Here is a 12,801-nt window from a genome sequence, read left to right as displayed (position 1 = left end):
CAGCACATCTTCTTCTGGGAGCCCTCCCTCGCATCGTCAGCGTTTGACGGTAAGTTTTTATTTCCAAAATCCATCTTCTCTGTAATATATGTCTATTCATTGCCTTTTATTTCAAAACAGGAATCACAAGATGAAGAGGAGCTCCCAGAAGAAGAAGGAAGGGGTGGACAGACACCTGGAGTGGGCTCACAATTGGTAAGTTTTTTGCATCAAACGCAGAAACACAACATCACACTACACACAACACATAGAAAACAATGTTCTGCAGACCACACACAGCAAACAAATGCCTACATCCAAAGACATAACATTTTTTGTTTTCTTCTCTAGTCTTCCCAATCTGGTGCTCGGCCAAGAGGTCCTCGCAGTGCCTCCCAGGGTCGTCGGCGACAGCAACGCGGCGGTCACCAGCGTGTAAGTATAAATATTTTTGCTTTGTTTTTTTGCACTTTTTATTTCATTTCTTTTGTGGAGGCTAATTATGTTATTTTTGTCTTTTTCTTTAACAGCCTTCACAGCGTGCTCCCGACTCTGACGGTGAGGATGGAGGACTCGATGTGGACCACCTCATCGATCTCGTCAGAGAAAGGGAGCCGCTCTGGAATATGGCTGACCGCCGCCACGCTGACCTTATCGTTACCCGACGACTCTGGGAGGAAATCTGTTCGCTCCTTGTGGACCGCTGGGAGGACCTCGAAGCTCGGGCCCAGATTAAAGAGCGTAAGTATATACAGTACCGGTTGCTTGATTTAAACCAGTGTTTCCCGAACTCCAGTCCTCGTGGTCCCCACGGATCATGTGTTCAGGATTTCTATTTACTATGGAAATCCTGAAAACATGACCCCTGGGGACCATGAGGACTGGAGTTTGGGAAACACTGATGTTGTATACTAACCACTTTGTCCTTTCTCGTTTCAGGGGAGAGAATTGTGAATCGGTGGCGGTCTGTGAGGGATCGTTTCAAGAAGGAGTTCAATAAAGAGATGCGGGCCCCGAGTGGATCTGGAGGACGCAGGAGCAAGTACAAGTACGCACGAGCCCTGTCGTTCCTCCGGGATACAATGCTCACCAGAAGGTAAATATTACACACCACATGTGACAAAAAAATGTTTAGATGTAACTTTTTTTTTTTCAGCCAGGGCCATACCATGTCAGTATTTTAATTTGGTTTTTTTTCTCTTTATTCCACAGCACGGTGAGCAGCACTCGGGAGCCTGCACGATTGGACCCTTCTGAGGCGATCCCTGAGGAGACCGGCACCGAGGGACACTTCGACCGCCCCGGTACATCTGCACCTTCCCAGCCTTCCCACACATTCGACCCATCTGTCCCATCCACCAGCACAGGAGCATCGTGGCCGCCTACATTACATGAAGCTGCTGGTGAGGAGATCGCTTTCCCTTTACCCCACCCTTCTGCCCCTGCCACCTCTAGTACACCTGCGGGTACTGGGCGGCAGCGGCAGAGGGGTCAGGAAAAAACTTATGCTCCAGAGTTCTTGCATCTGAATGCATCTTTCCAGAACTGTCTAAAAGTCTTGTCAGAGCAAATCTCCGCAGGCTTTCAGCAGATCAACTCCAGCATTCTGGAGGTGAAGACACTTCTGCAAACCATGCATTCAGAAGCAAGATCTTCGCCAAACCACACCTTTTTCAGGTCTGTTGTGGAGCGAATGGCAACACTATCTCCTACCCAGCAGATGCATGTAATGCATTCGTGCCACGGTGCTCTACAGCAGGTTACCTCCCAACCTCCACCTCCCACCATTGTAGTTCCTCCACCTGCACCCCCTCCAGCCACTTTCCATCCTCCCCCTCCTATTACATCTGCACCCCCTCCAGCCACTTTCCATCCTCCCCCTCCTATTACATCTGCACCCCCTCCAGCCACTTTCCATCCTCCCCCTCCTATTACATACCAGCAACCTGGCCAGTACCAGCAACCTCCCCAGTACCAGACATCTCCCCACTTCCAGCAACCTGCCCCGTACCAAACTCCTTCCCCGTACCAAACTCCTTCCCCATACAACTTTCCATCAACATCATCTGCTCCTACAGTCCCTGCCCAACCCTCCGCTCCACCGCCCACCACCTCTTCTGCCTCCCACATGTCCACCCATTCTGTAGCTTTTTCCACACCATCACCTCTAACTGTTCCTTCCCCACCACGATCCCAGTCCTCTCTCCACACTCCCATTGTCGAAGTGTCCCGCAGCCCCTCCAGCAGTATTTCCACCCCACACTACACAGATTTGTAATGTGTGTTTTGTAATAAAAATGCCCAGTTTTTTTTCAAACCTTTATTAAAAAAGTTTTTTAACTTTAAAAACAGTTTACAAAAAAAAAATATTTTAAATAAAAGTTAAATTATTGTTTACACTGGTTGTCTGTCATTTCTTTCTGTGGCGAAATATGTTTAAAAAAAAGGTTAAATACAGGGTATTTAAAAGGTAAAAAGGTATTCAAAACCAGGTATATAACTGTGGGTAAATTTTAGCTTTTTGCCACAGTTGTGTTCCTGGTTGTGTTTGAAGCAAAGTATTTCACCTAAAAAGTTGTGTTTATTGTTGGTGATTTCCTAACAATGTACACAACTTTTGTTAAAAGGTGAAATACTTTGCATAAAACACAACCAGGTACACACCTGTGGCCTAAAGGTAAAAATATTAAGACCATGACAAGATAGCCAACTTTGGTTGGCAAAGGTATATACTGTTGGTACAGAAGGTACACAAGTTTAGGGCACAAATCTTTCACACTCTGTCATCCTGCCAGTGTACTCTGCCTTGAGGTGACATAAAGTATAGTTCAAAATTGTCCCTCATTACTGAAACCGTCACAGAACTTCTAGTGGTAATGTCATGGTAATCTTGCAAGGTGGTTTCTTCAGAGGTGTCCTCAATGGAAATGGGTTCCTTGCAGATAACAAAATTGTGGAGTACCACGCAAGCTTTGATCACCTCGTCCACAGTTTCTGTCTTGAGGTTGATCGCAGTCAATAGGACCCGCCATTTGGCTGTCAGAATACCAAAGGTACATTCAACCATTCTTCTTGCTCTTGTGAGGCGGTAATTAAAAATGCGTTTTGTTCTTGTCAATCCTCTGCTACCGTACGGTTTCAAAAGGTGTTCTGACAGCTGGAAGGCTTCATCCCCTACACAGACAAATGGCATAGGTGGACCAGATGTTTGCGGCAGCGGTCTAGGTGGTGGGAACTGGAAGGTGTTTCCATACAGTTTACGCCCCATGGCAGACAGTTTGAAAACTTGAGAGTCATTGGAGCGGCCATAGGCCCCAATATCAACAGCAATAAATTTGTATTCCGCGTCAGCGATGGCCATGAGGACAATTGAAAAATATTTCTTGTAATTGAAATATTCCGATCCCTATCCAGCTGGCTTTACAATGCGGATATGTTTCCCGTCCACAGCGCCCAAGCAGTTGGGAAACTGACATATCTGTTGAAACTTGTCAGCAATTTCAATCCACCTCTCTGTTGTGGGCTCTGGTAAAAACTCTTCAGCTAAGGAGTCCCACAGTGCACGGCATGTGTACTTCACAATTCCAGATATGGTGGAAATCCCGAGTCTGTACTGGAAATGCAGTGACGAAAGGGATTCTCCAGTTGCAAGAAATCTGTGGGGAATTAAAAAACAATAAATTACTTTTAAATCACAGCATTACATACCAAAACTGAGCTATAACACTTGGAGATACAAACTACCACCAACAAGATTGCAGTGAAAGTGTGCTCTGATGCGATCACATCCAATAAATGTGGCTTACCTTAAAGTCACCATCAGACGCTCTGCGGGTGAAACAGAGAAGCGGCAATAGGTGTCCGCTTTTCTTATGAGGTGTGCAATGCGCTCCACCAAGTAATCAAAATTCTCCATTTTCATCCGAACATATCCAAAAAATGTATCCGGGTTTCGTCGAAGGTCCATGCAGAGTGTAGAATAGACCCCACGCGTCATTCTCTTGGCTGTGATGGGGTGGATCCACAAACGTCGGCTACGATGCCTGATGCGCTGCTGTCTCGCTCTCTCCTTCTCCAGAACAATCACCCTCAAACGATTCACCTCCGCTGTAAAATCCGCCAAATTCTTCAAAATATTTCCAATGACAACATCCATCTTCGCCAGTAACTTGCTCTTCTCTCCAACCTGCACTTTCTCCTCTACAACCTGTCAAAGAAGGGCTGTAGGAACACGCTATATATAGTTTTCCAGTAGCCAATCCCGTTCGGAAGGCCACAAGGGTCAATTTTAAAAACCGGATCCGGCGTAATCCGTCGAAAAACGGATGAACCGGATGAGACGGATCCGGTTTTTTCTGTCAAGAACAAGACGGATCCGGCAGAAAAACGGATCCGGCACATCAGGTTTTACAAAACATTTGCCGGATCCGGCGTTCCGGCACGACGCCGGATCGCGCCTGATGCCGAAAACCTGATGTGTGAAAGTAGCCTAAAGCATAAGAGAGTCCACACAGCTGAGAAGCTATACTCCAGTTTCTAACGTGGGAAATGTTTTTCAGATAAATCAAGTTTTGTTAATCATCAGATAATCCACACAGAAGAGAAGTAGAGTTCTTGTTGAGGTATGGATAATACAGTGTTACTTCACAGCACTGGGGTCATGGGTTCAACTCTTCCTAAAGACCACATCTGCAAGAAGTTTGTATATTTTCCTTGTGTTTTCTCCAGGTGCTCCGGTTTCCTCCCACGCTCGATACACAATAAATTGCAGCAGAACATGTTGGGCCTTTATAAGTATGCAAAATGGCTAGATACAGGTGCATCTCACAAAACTAAAATATCAAAAAGTTAAATTTACTTCAGTTTTTCAATACAAAAAGTGAAAGACATCTATTCTATAGAGTCATTACAGATAGAGGGATCTGTTGTGAGTTCATTCTCTGTTTCACCAGTTGTGAGTTCTCCTTCCAGAGACCCTCTGGTGGTAACAGGAGGTAGTGAGGCTGATTTGATCGGTGGAGATCTGCCACCTGAGAATGAGGATGACGATTGGACCTCAGGAATCTCAGATTGGATTTAAGACTGCCGACGCCCTATTCAGTTGCTGGTGATTCCTTCTGGTTTGTCAGCTCTTGGTTTTCAGCTCTGTTCCAGTCATCTAAAGCTAAGTTTTTCTGCTAATGTTCACACTTGATTTTGTTGTTCTATTCAGTTTTTTGGTGTGGTCAGCCAGCCCCGGCTGGGGGCTGTGCTGAATTTCCACTCTTATTTATCAGTTTTTTGCCAATTTGCTTTTTGTCCCGTACTAGTTTGGTCTCTTTTTGCTCTGTCTCAGAATATTTCTGAGTGCTGATATAGTGGGAGAAGTCTAGTGACTTCAGGGTTAATTTTGCTATCAGATGTGTTGGACATTATTTTTGTAGGGTTTTTTGCAGGTTGCAGACAGTGGCTTTCCTTTCCTTTCTAGTTAGTTTGGGCCCCATCGTTTGCTCAGCCTATTTTCCTGCCTGTGTTTGTGCCTTCATCTTGTTTCACCGTCAATACATGTGTGGGGGCTATCTATTCCTTTGGAGTCTGCTCTGGGGCAGTTAGTTTTCCCCTTTTCATGCTTCAGGCTTATTTAGTCCTCCGGCTGTGACGAAGCGTCTAGGAACATCGTAGGCACGCTCCACGGCTACTGCTAGTTGTGTGGTAAGATCAGGGATCTGCAATCTGCATAGTTACCAACCTCTCTGGTTTTCTGTGACTTAGCTTGTTTTGCTTTTTTCTCCTCGGTGACCCATTCATAACAGGGATCTACTTCACGTGTTTATTTCTGGTAATGCTGATGACTATGGCTTACAGCCAATGAAAACCCAAAAGTCATTATCTCAGTAAATTAGAATACTTTATAACACCAGCTTGAAGAATGAGTGTAAGATCTGAAATGTCCTCCTGAAATGTATGCTCAGTAAATGCACTCAATACTTGGTTCGGGCTCCTTTGGCATCAATTACTGCATCAATGCGGCGTGGCATGGAGGCGATCAGCCTGTGGCATTGCTGAGGGGTTATGGAAGCCCAGGTTGCTTTGATAGCAGCCTTCAGCTCATCTGCATTGTGGGGTCTGGTGTCTCTCATCTTCCTCTTGACAATACTCCATAGATTCTCTATGGGGTTAAGGTCAGGTGAGTTTGCTGCCAATCAAGCACAGTGATACTGTTGTTCTTACACCAGGTATTGGTACTTTTGGCAGTGTGGACAGAGGCCACGTCCTGCTGGAGAATGACATTTCCATCTTCATAAAGCTTGTCGGCAGAGGGAAGCATGAAGAGCTCTAAAATGTCCTGGTAGACGGCTGCGCTGACTTTGGTCTTGATAAAACCCAGTGGACCTACACCAGCAGATGACATGGCTCCCCAAACCATCACTGATTGTGGAGACTTCACACTAGACCTCCAGCAGCTTGGATTGTGGCCTCTCCACTCTTCCTCCCGACTCTGGGACCTTGATTTCCAAATGCAATGCAAAATTTACTGTCATCTGAAAACAACACCTTGGACCACTGACAACAGTCCAGTTCTTCTTCTCCTTGGCCCAGGTAAGACGCTTCTGGCGCTGTCTATTGGTCATGAGTGGGTGACACAAGGAATGTGACACTTGTAGCCCATGTCCTGGATACGTCTGTGTGTGGTGTGTGTCTTTCCCATCCTTTGGATTGGGTAGGGGAACGCGATGGGGTTGCACCTTGTCTCCTTTGTGCTAGCCATTGAAACATTAGCTGCAATTATTAGAATACAGGATTAAAGCAATGATAGAGTGGCACTAAAGTGCACAAGAGATCCAGCAGCCAAAAATAGAAGACAATGGTCACCACAATGTCAGTGTTAAATATTAAATGATAACAAAAAAGTACTTTTGCGCTCCGATACCCTTGTAAAAGGGTGAATAAAAAATAATATTACAAGAGTTAAATGCCAATATACTGGTCAACCAAAATTAAAATAGCCCCAAAATGGTGACCGCTAGGTGAAAACACTGCAGGAATCTTGGCTTAAAGATAAAAGTAAATTCACAATATGCTCAGGTGCAATAATGCCTCTTAAAAAGTGATATCCAAACTGCATAAAAGTCCTATATTGGCTCCAGACACGAGTTTCATATAATAATATCCACATTATACTAAAGTGCCACAGTGCTTCTGAATAAGAGCATCTCCTATATATATATAAGACAATAAAATCCTAAAATTACTTGTAACTCATAGGTAAAAAAGGGGAAATACATAGAATATAACGATGGGAAGGCAAAATCTTCATGTTTAGTGATCCATATGTTGTATAGAAAACGGCGTATCTTCTGGATGAAACAAGTCCCGCAGTCACAATAGGTGAAATAGTAGCCGGTAGCAGCACTGCCCCGGCCGGAGGCAGCAGCCGCTGAAGAGACCTAAAAAACGGTCAATGAAAAAACTTCGGCGGTAGACTCGCTGTGTTAGGCTACTTTCACACTTGCGTTTTTTTTGCGCTGCGCACCGTGCGCAGTGCAAACGCACATTAAAAACGCATCATGTGTTTGTGTGCGTTTTTTTTTGCGGGTTTTGGTGCGTTTTTTAAAAAAACGCATGCTTTTTTTGCGCATACGTGCGCATTACCATACGCACGTATGCGCACCCATAGACTATAATGGGTGTTTGGCTGTAAAAAAAACAAACGCATTGAGTGCGCATGCGTTTTTTGGGGCAAGTCGGGACGCACAAAAAATGCAACAGGATGCATTTTGTGCGCCCGAGCGCACACTACAAAAAAACGCATGCGCATACAAACGCATGTGTTTGCGCACCCATGTAAAAGATAGGGGAAAAACCCGCATGCGTTTTTTCGCGCTAAAAAGCGCAAAAAAACGCAAGTGTGAAACCAGCCTTAGACTGCCACGCTAGTGCTCGTCAGCACAGGACCTGCGTGACGTCAGAGAACACGTGATACCGCTGGGCTGCAGCCGCCACGGCGCGCAAGAAGGACCAAAACACTTTCCTACATGTTTCGGAGATGTCTGTCTCCTTCCTCAGGGAATGGTGACTTCGGGTCCCGTTACACTAAGCGACGCACCAACGATACGACCTTGTCAGGATCGCTGGTGCGTCGCTACATGATCGCTGGTGAGCTGCCAAACAGGCAGACTCACCAGCGATCAGGACCAGCGAGGACTCTGGTATCCAAGGTAAATAGCGGGTAACTAAGCATCACGCTCGCTTAGTTACCCGCTGTGTACCCTGGATACCAGCGTGCTCGCGCTGGGAGCTGGTATCCAGGGTAAATAATGGGTAACTAAGCACTGCGCAGCACTTCATTACCCGCTATTTACCTTGGTTACCAGCTCCCAGCGCGAGCATGCTGGTATCCAGGGTACACAGCGGGTAACTAAACGAGCGCGGTGCTTAATTACCCGCTATTTACCTTGGATACCGGCTCCAAGCTCACTGATCGTTGGTCTCCCGTGCTGGCCAGCGGGAGACCAACGATCAAAAAATGGCCCAAACCATTCGAGTACGATCAGCGATATCCGGCGGGGGAGCTGATGCATGCCACACTAAGCAAGATCGCTGGCGCGTCACAATAGGTTACCCATCAGCGATCTCGCTTAGTGTGAAGTGCCCTTAAGTCAATGCAGCACTAGAAGTATCCTTCAATCAATAAAATCCAAAAAGTTTAATGTCACTGGTAAGTCGTCTTGGTATAAGAGTGTCCAAAGTAAATATCCAGCGGGATTCAGCGCGTGACATTAGTTTAAGATGATCACCCTTGCGTGTTTGTGATTGAACATATTCCACACCTGTAACCGTCATATTTGATACAGACCCCTCATGGCAAAATGTTTAGATAATGGATGCCCCATAAATTTCTTTTTAATATTATGGATGTGTTCATTCACCCTAATTTTCACTGGACGTTTAGTGCGCCCCACATATAGTCTATTGTAGGGGCATCTAATCGTATAAATAACACTTTCAGTACTGCAAGTGATCTAATGGCGAAGTATATGTTCTTTATTACCTCCTATGAGTACTAGTTGTTTGGAGTTTTTAGTTTGGCACATGCTGCATTTCCTACGTGGAAAAAAATCCTTTCAGGTCATTTGAAAAGGGCAGTGACGGTTTCTTTGTGTCTTTCAAGGGTACAGTTAGGGGCAATAATATTCCCAAGGTTACATGCTTTTTTGGATACAAATCTCAGACCTCGGGAATTAGTGGCCCTATAATCTCATCCTCCCTTAGGATATCCCAATCTTTTCTATTTTGGACAGGATATTAGTTACAGTGGAGGAATTATCCCTCAAAAAATCTTTTGCGGGTTTATTTCTCACGGCATTCTTGGCTTCCTTTAGGACGTCGTTATCATATCCTTTCTCTAAAAATTGGTTTGTAAGAGAAACGGCTTCAGAATCAAAATCTTGAATTTTTGAGCAATTCCATCGGATTCTAGTGAATTGACTCTTTGGTACATTCAATAGCCAGCTGGGTAAATGGCAGCTGTCTATCGGACAGTTACACTAATGGGAGGATGGGAACATGACACCATCTATCCGGCGGGTGTGCTGTGCGTGGGCCTGGTGCTTTGGCAATGTTTTATTGATTATGTCATTTTTATTTGGTCGGGGGGGCCAGGGGGCACTCGACAAGTTTTTAATTGATATTAATAAAAATTAGTATTTTTTTAATTTTTTTCTTCTACTACTAGCACACATAGTATTAAGTTTTTAGACCTACCCCCTGTAAGAAGAAGCTAACGCGAAACGTGCGTCGGGGAGCCCTCCTGCAACCAAGTCATGTATACCCTCTCTAATTAGAATATAATTTATCCTCCTCCTCCCTTCCACACAATGCTGTTTCACTATTTACAGTATTTCTGAGTAGCATACTTGCACATTTATCATTATATACTATGGTTTTATTATAGCATTATCTTTTAAGCAGATACACATATATATATATATATATATATATATATATTTATATATATATATATATATATATATTTTGTTTGTGTCAGGAATACACTTTGAGCACTATTGCATTTTATTAATTTATCTGTTATTTTTTCTGTAATTTATTTGAGGAGTGGTATATATAAATACATAATTCTATTTTCTATGTTATGAGCTCTGTATAACAAAAATTATAGCTTTTTCATGAGAAAATACATTTATCATCCTTATGGTTCATTTAAGTATCTATAGTGTAATTTAGAAAAATATTTAGAATTGAGAGTCCTCAGTGGTTGATACCTTTTAATGGCTAACTGAAAAGATGGTAATACATTGCAAGCTTTCGAGACTACTTAGGTCTCTTCATCAGGCATTGACTAATACAAAATCTGAAGAGTCACATATTTATGCACAATACAGCCTAGAAAAAATGCAATAGATAAGACAAGTGACGTGAAGCAGAATTATCATTATAGGAGACAGGGCTGTGGAGTCAGAGTCGTGGAGTCGGAGTCGGAGCTCATTTTGGTGGAGTCGGAGTTGGAGTCGGTATAAAATGGACCGACTCCGACTCCTAAAATATATAATACATTGGGTACAGTAATTCAATGCAGGATGTGCTGAATATTTTTTCATAGGAGTTTGGGAAAGTTATGAAATGTCCTATAAATGGCTGTTCTATTCCTGATCTAAGGCTACATTCACACACAGCGTTTTTCCTGTGTTTTTTGAGGATACGTTTTTCAGCTGCAAAAGCAGATCAGCTTTTTAAAAAACTGCATCACCTGAAAGGTTTTTGAGCTCATGGATAATGTTTTCAATAGCAAAAGCAGATTAGAAATCTGCTCTATCTATCCATATCTGTCTATCCATATCGTATCTGTACCAAAAAGAATGAAAACCGGGTAGAACACCAATATATATTCTGTTCTATCTAAATATCTTGATTATTGGATCATAAAAATGATTAAATGCCTGAGGTTCACATTGTACTACAATAAATTTTTCACTTAAATATAAGCAATATGTGTGGGAGTCGGGAGTAGTGGAGTCGGAGTCGGTGTAAGGGAAATTGAGGAGTCGGAGTCGCAGGTTTGGCTTACCGACTCCACAGCCCTGATAGGAGAGGGAGAAACATAAATATTGGACCAGTTCATATATAGATAAGGGTGTTTTATTGTCCTCTGATTGGGGTCTGGTTCAGTGTTGTGATGACCCCACAAGGTCTTAGGAGTAAATTCCTTAATTGATGTAAAAAGACATAAATCCATGCGACACATTCATTCCTGCATTGAGAGTGTCAAAGGTCATCATGAGCTTGTACTCCCAGACTCTTCTGTCTCTCCGAGATGTGAAGTTACTTTTCAATACCAGTAATTTCATGTCCATAGTGCTGTGATCAGGCATACAAAAATGTTTTGCCACAGGTAGATCCATTCTTTTTTCTCTTATTGTGTGACGGTGAGAATTCATCCTTGTTCTCAGTTTTTGCCCGGTCTCCCCCACATACAGACCCCCAGTTGGACATTTAGTACAAATAATTAAGTACACCCCATTAGATGTGATGCAGCTGAGAGTACCTGGGATCTTGTTGTCCTGATGTGAGTTGGGGATCTTTATCTTGTCTCTGGGCATTATAAATGGACAGGTTTTACATTTTTTCTGGTTGCAAGGAAAGGTTCCTGCAGCTGTTGGAGGGGACAGGGGGCTTCTGACAATGATGCTTCTTAGATTTGGGGGCTGCCTAAAGCACAGCAGTGGGGGGTCTGGAAAAATGGATTTTAATAGGGCATCTTTTTTGTAGTAAAGGTTGTAATTTCCGTACAGCTCCCCTTAGCACCTCCGGATTTGGGTTGTAGGTGACTACTAGAGGCACCCGGTTATTCTCTTCTTTAGCTTTGTAATGTAGCAGGTGATTCCTTGACATTCTGGTGGCTCTTGTAATTTGGTTTTCAGTTGTTCTTGGATGGTAACCCTGATTCAAAAAGGTCTTTTTGAGGCGACCAAGGTGTTCATCTCTATCCATGGGGTTGGAACATATATGATTGTATCTGATGGCTTGGCTATAGATAATAGAGTTCTTTATGTGTTTTGGATGGAAACTGTCCCATTTAAGGTATGTTGGACGGTCGATTGGCATCTGATACAGGGATGTCTGTATTTCATTGTTCTTTAGCTTAATGATGGTGTCCAAAAAGTTAATCTCAGTGCTGGAGTAGTTGAGTGTTAAGTTGATGGTGGGATGAAATTGATTAAACTGTTCATGGAAAGTCTTTAGCTGTGATTAAAATATCATCAATGTAGGGGTAGAAGGCCAGGGGCCTGATGGGGCATGAGGACAAAAAGTCGCTTTCAAGCTTGGCCATGAAAAGATTTGCATATTGTGGAGCCATTTTACTTCCCATAGCTGTGCCAGTCTCCTGTAAATAGATCTTGTTGTCGAATTCAAAGTAATTGTGAGTGAGGATAAATTTTATAAGATTCACCACAGAATCAGCATCAGTCCCTGTGTTTTCCATGAAGAATTTGCAGGCATTTAATCCATCCTGGTATGGGATATTAGAGTACAAAGATTCCACATCCATGGTGGCCAGGATGGTTCCTTCTGGTAGAGGCAGGGCTGTGGAGTCAGTAAGCCACAGTTGTGACTCCGACTCCTGGATTTTATCAGGCTCCGACTCCGGCTCCGACTCCTTCATAAATGGCCAATTCATAACAACAAATGTACTGTTGTAAAATATTAAACATCGTGCTTATTCAGTTTCTCACCATCATATAAGTAATCAGACCACTTAGAGCAAAAACTACATTTATTAAAATACAATTAGAATATAGCAAATAACTTTTATAAACTTTTCTA

The 12,801-nt window shown here is 43.4% G+C and overlaps 1 pseudogene; it reads left to right on the top strand.

Annotated features, from left to right (window-relative positions):
- Positions 1-3,313: 3,313 nt before the first annotated feature.
- The window catches only part of LOC141073053 (uncharacterized), a 59,700-nt pseudogene continuing 50,212 nt past the window's right edge, over positions 3,314-12,801 (top strand).

Source organism: Dendrobates tinctorius, unplaced genomic scaffold (genome assembly GCF_039654945.1).
Source record: "Dendrobates tinctorius isolate UK_male_01 unplaced genomic scaffold, ASM3965494v1 ptg000296l, whole genome shotgun sequence".
In the NCBI taxonomy this organism is placed as follows: Eukaryota; Metazoa; Chordata; class Amphibia; order Anura; family Dendrobatidae; genus Dendrobates; species Dendrobates tinctorius.
The sequence above is the reverse complement of the archived record's forward strand: the minus strand, read 5'-3'. Positions and strand labels throughout refer to the sequence as shown.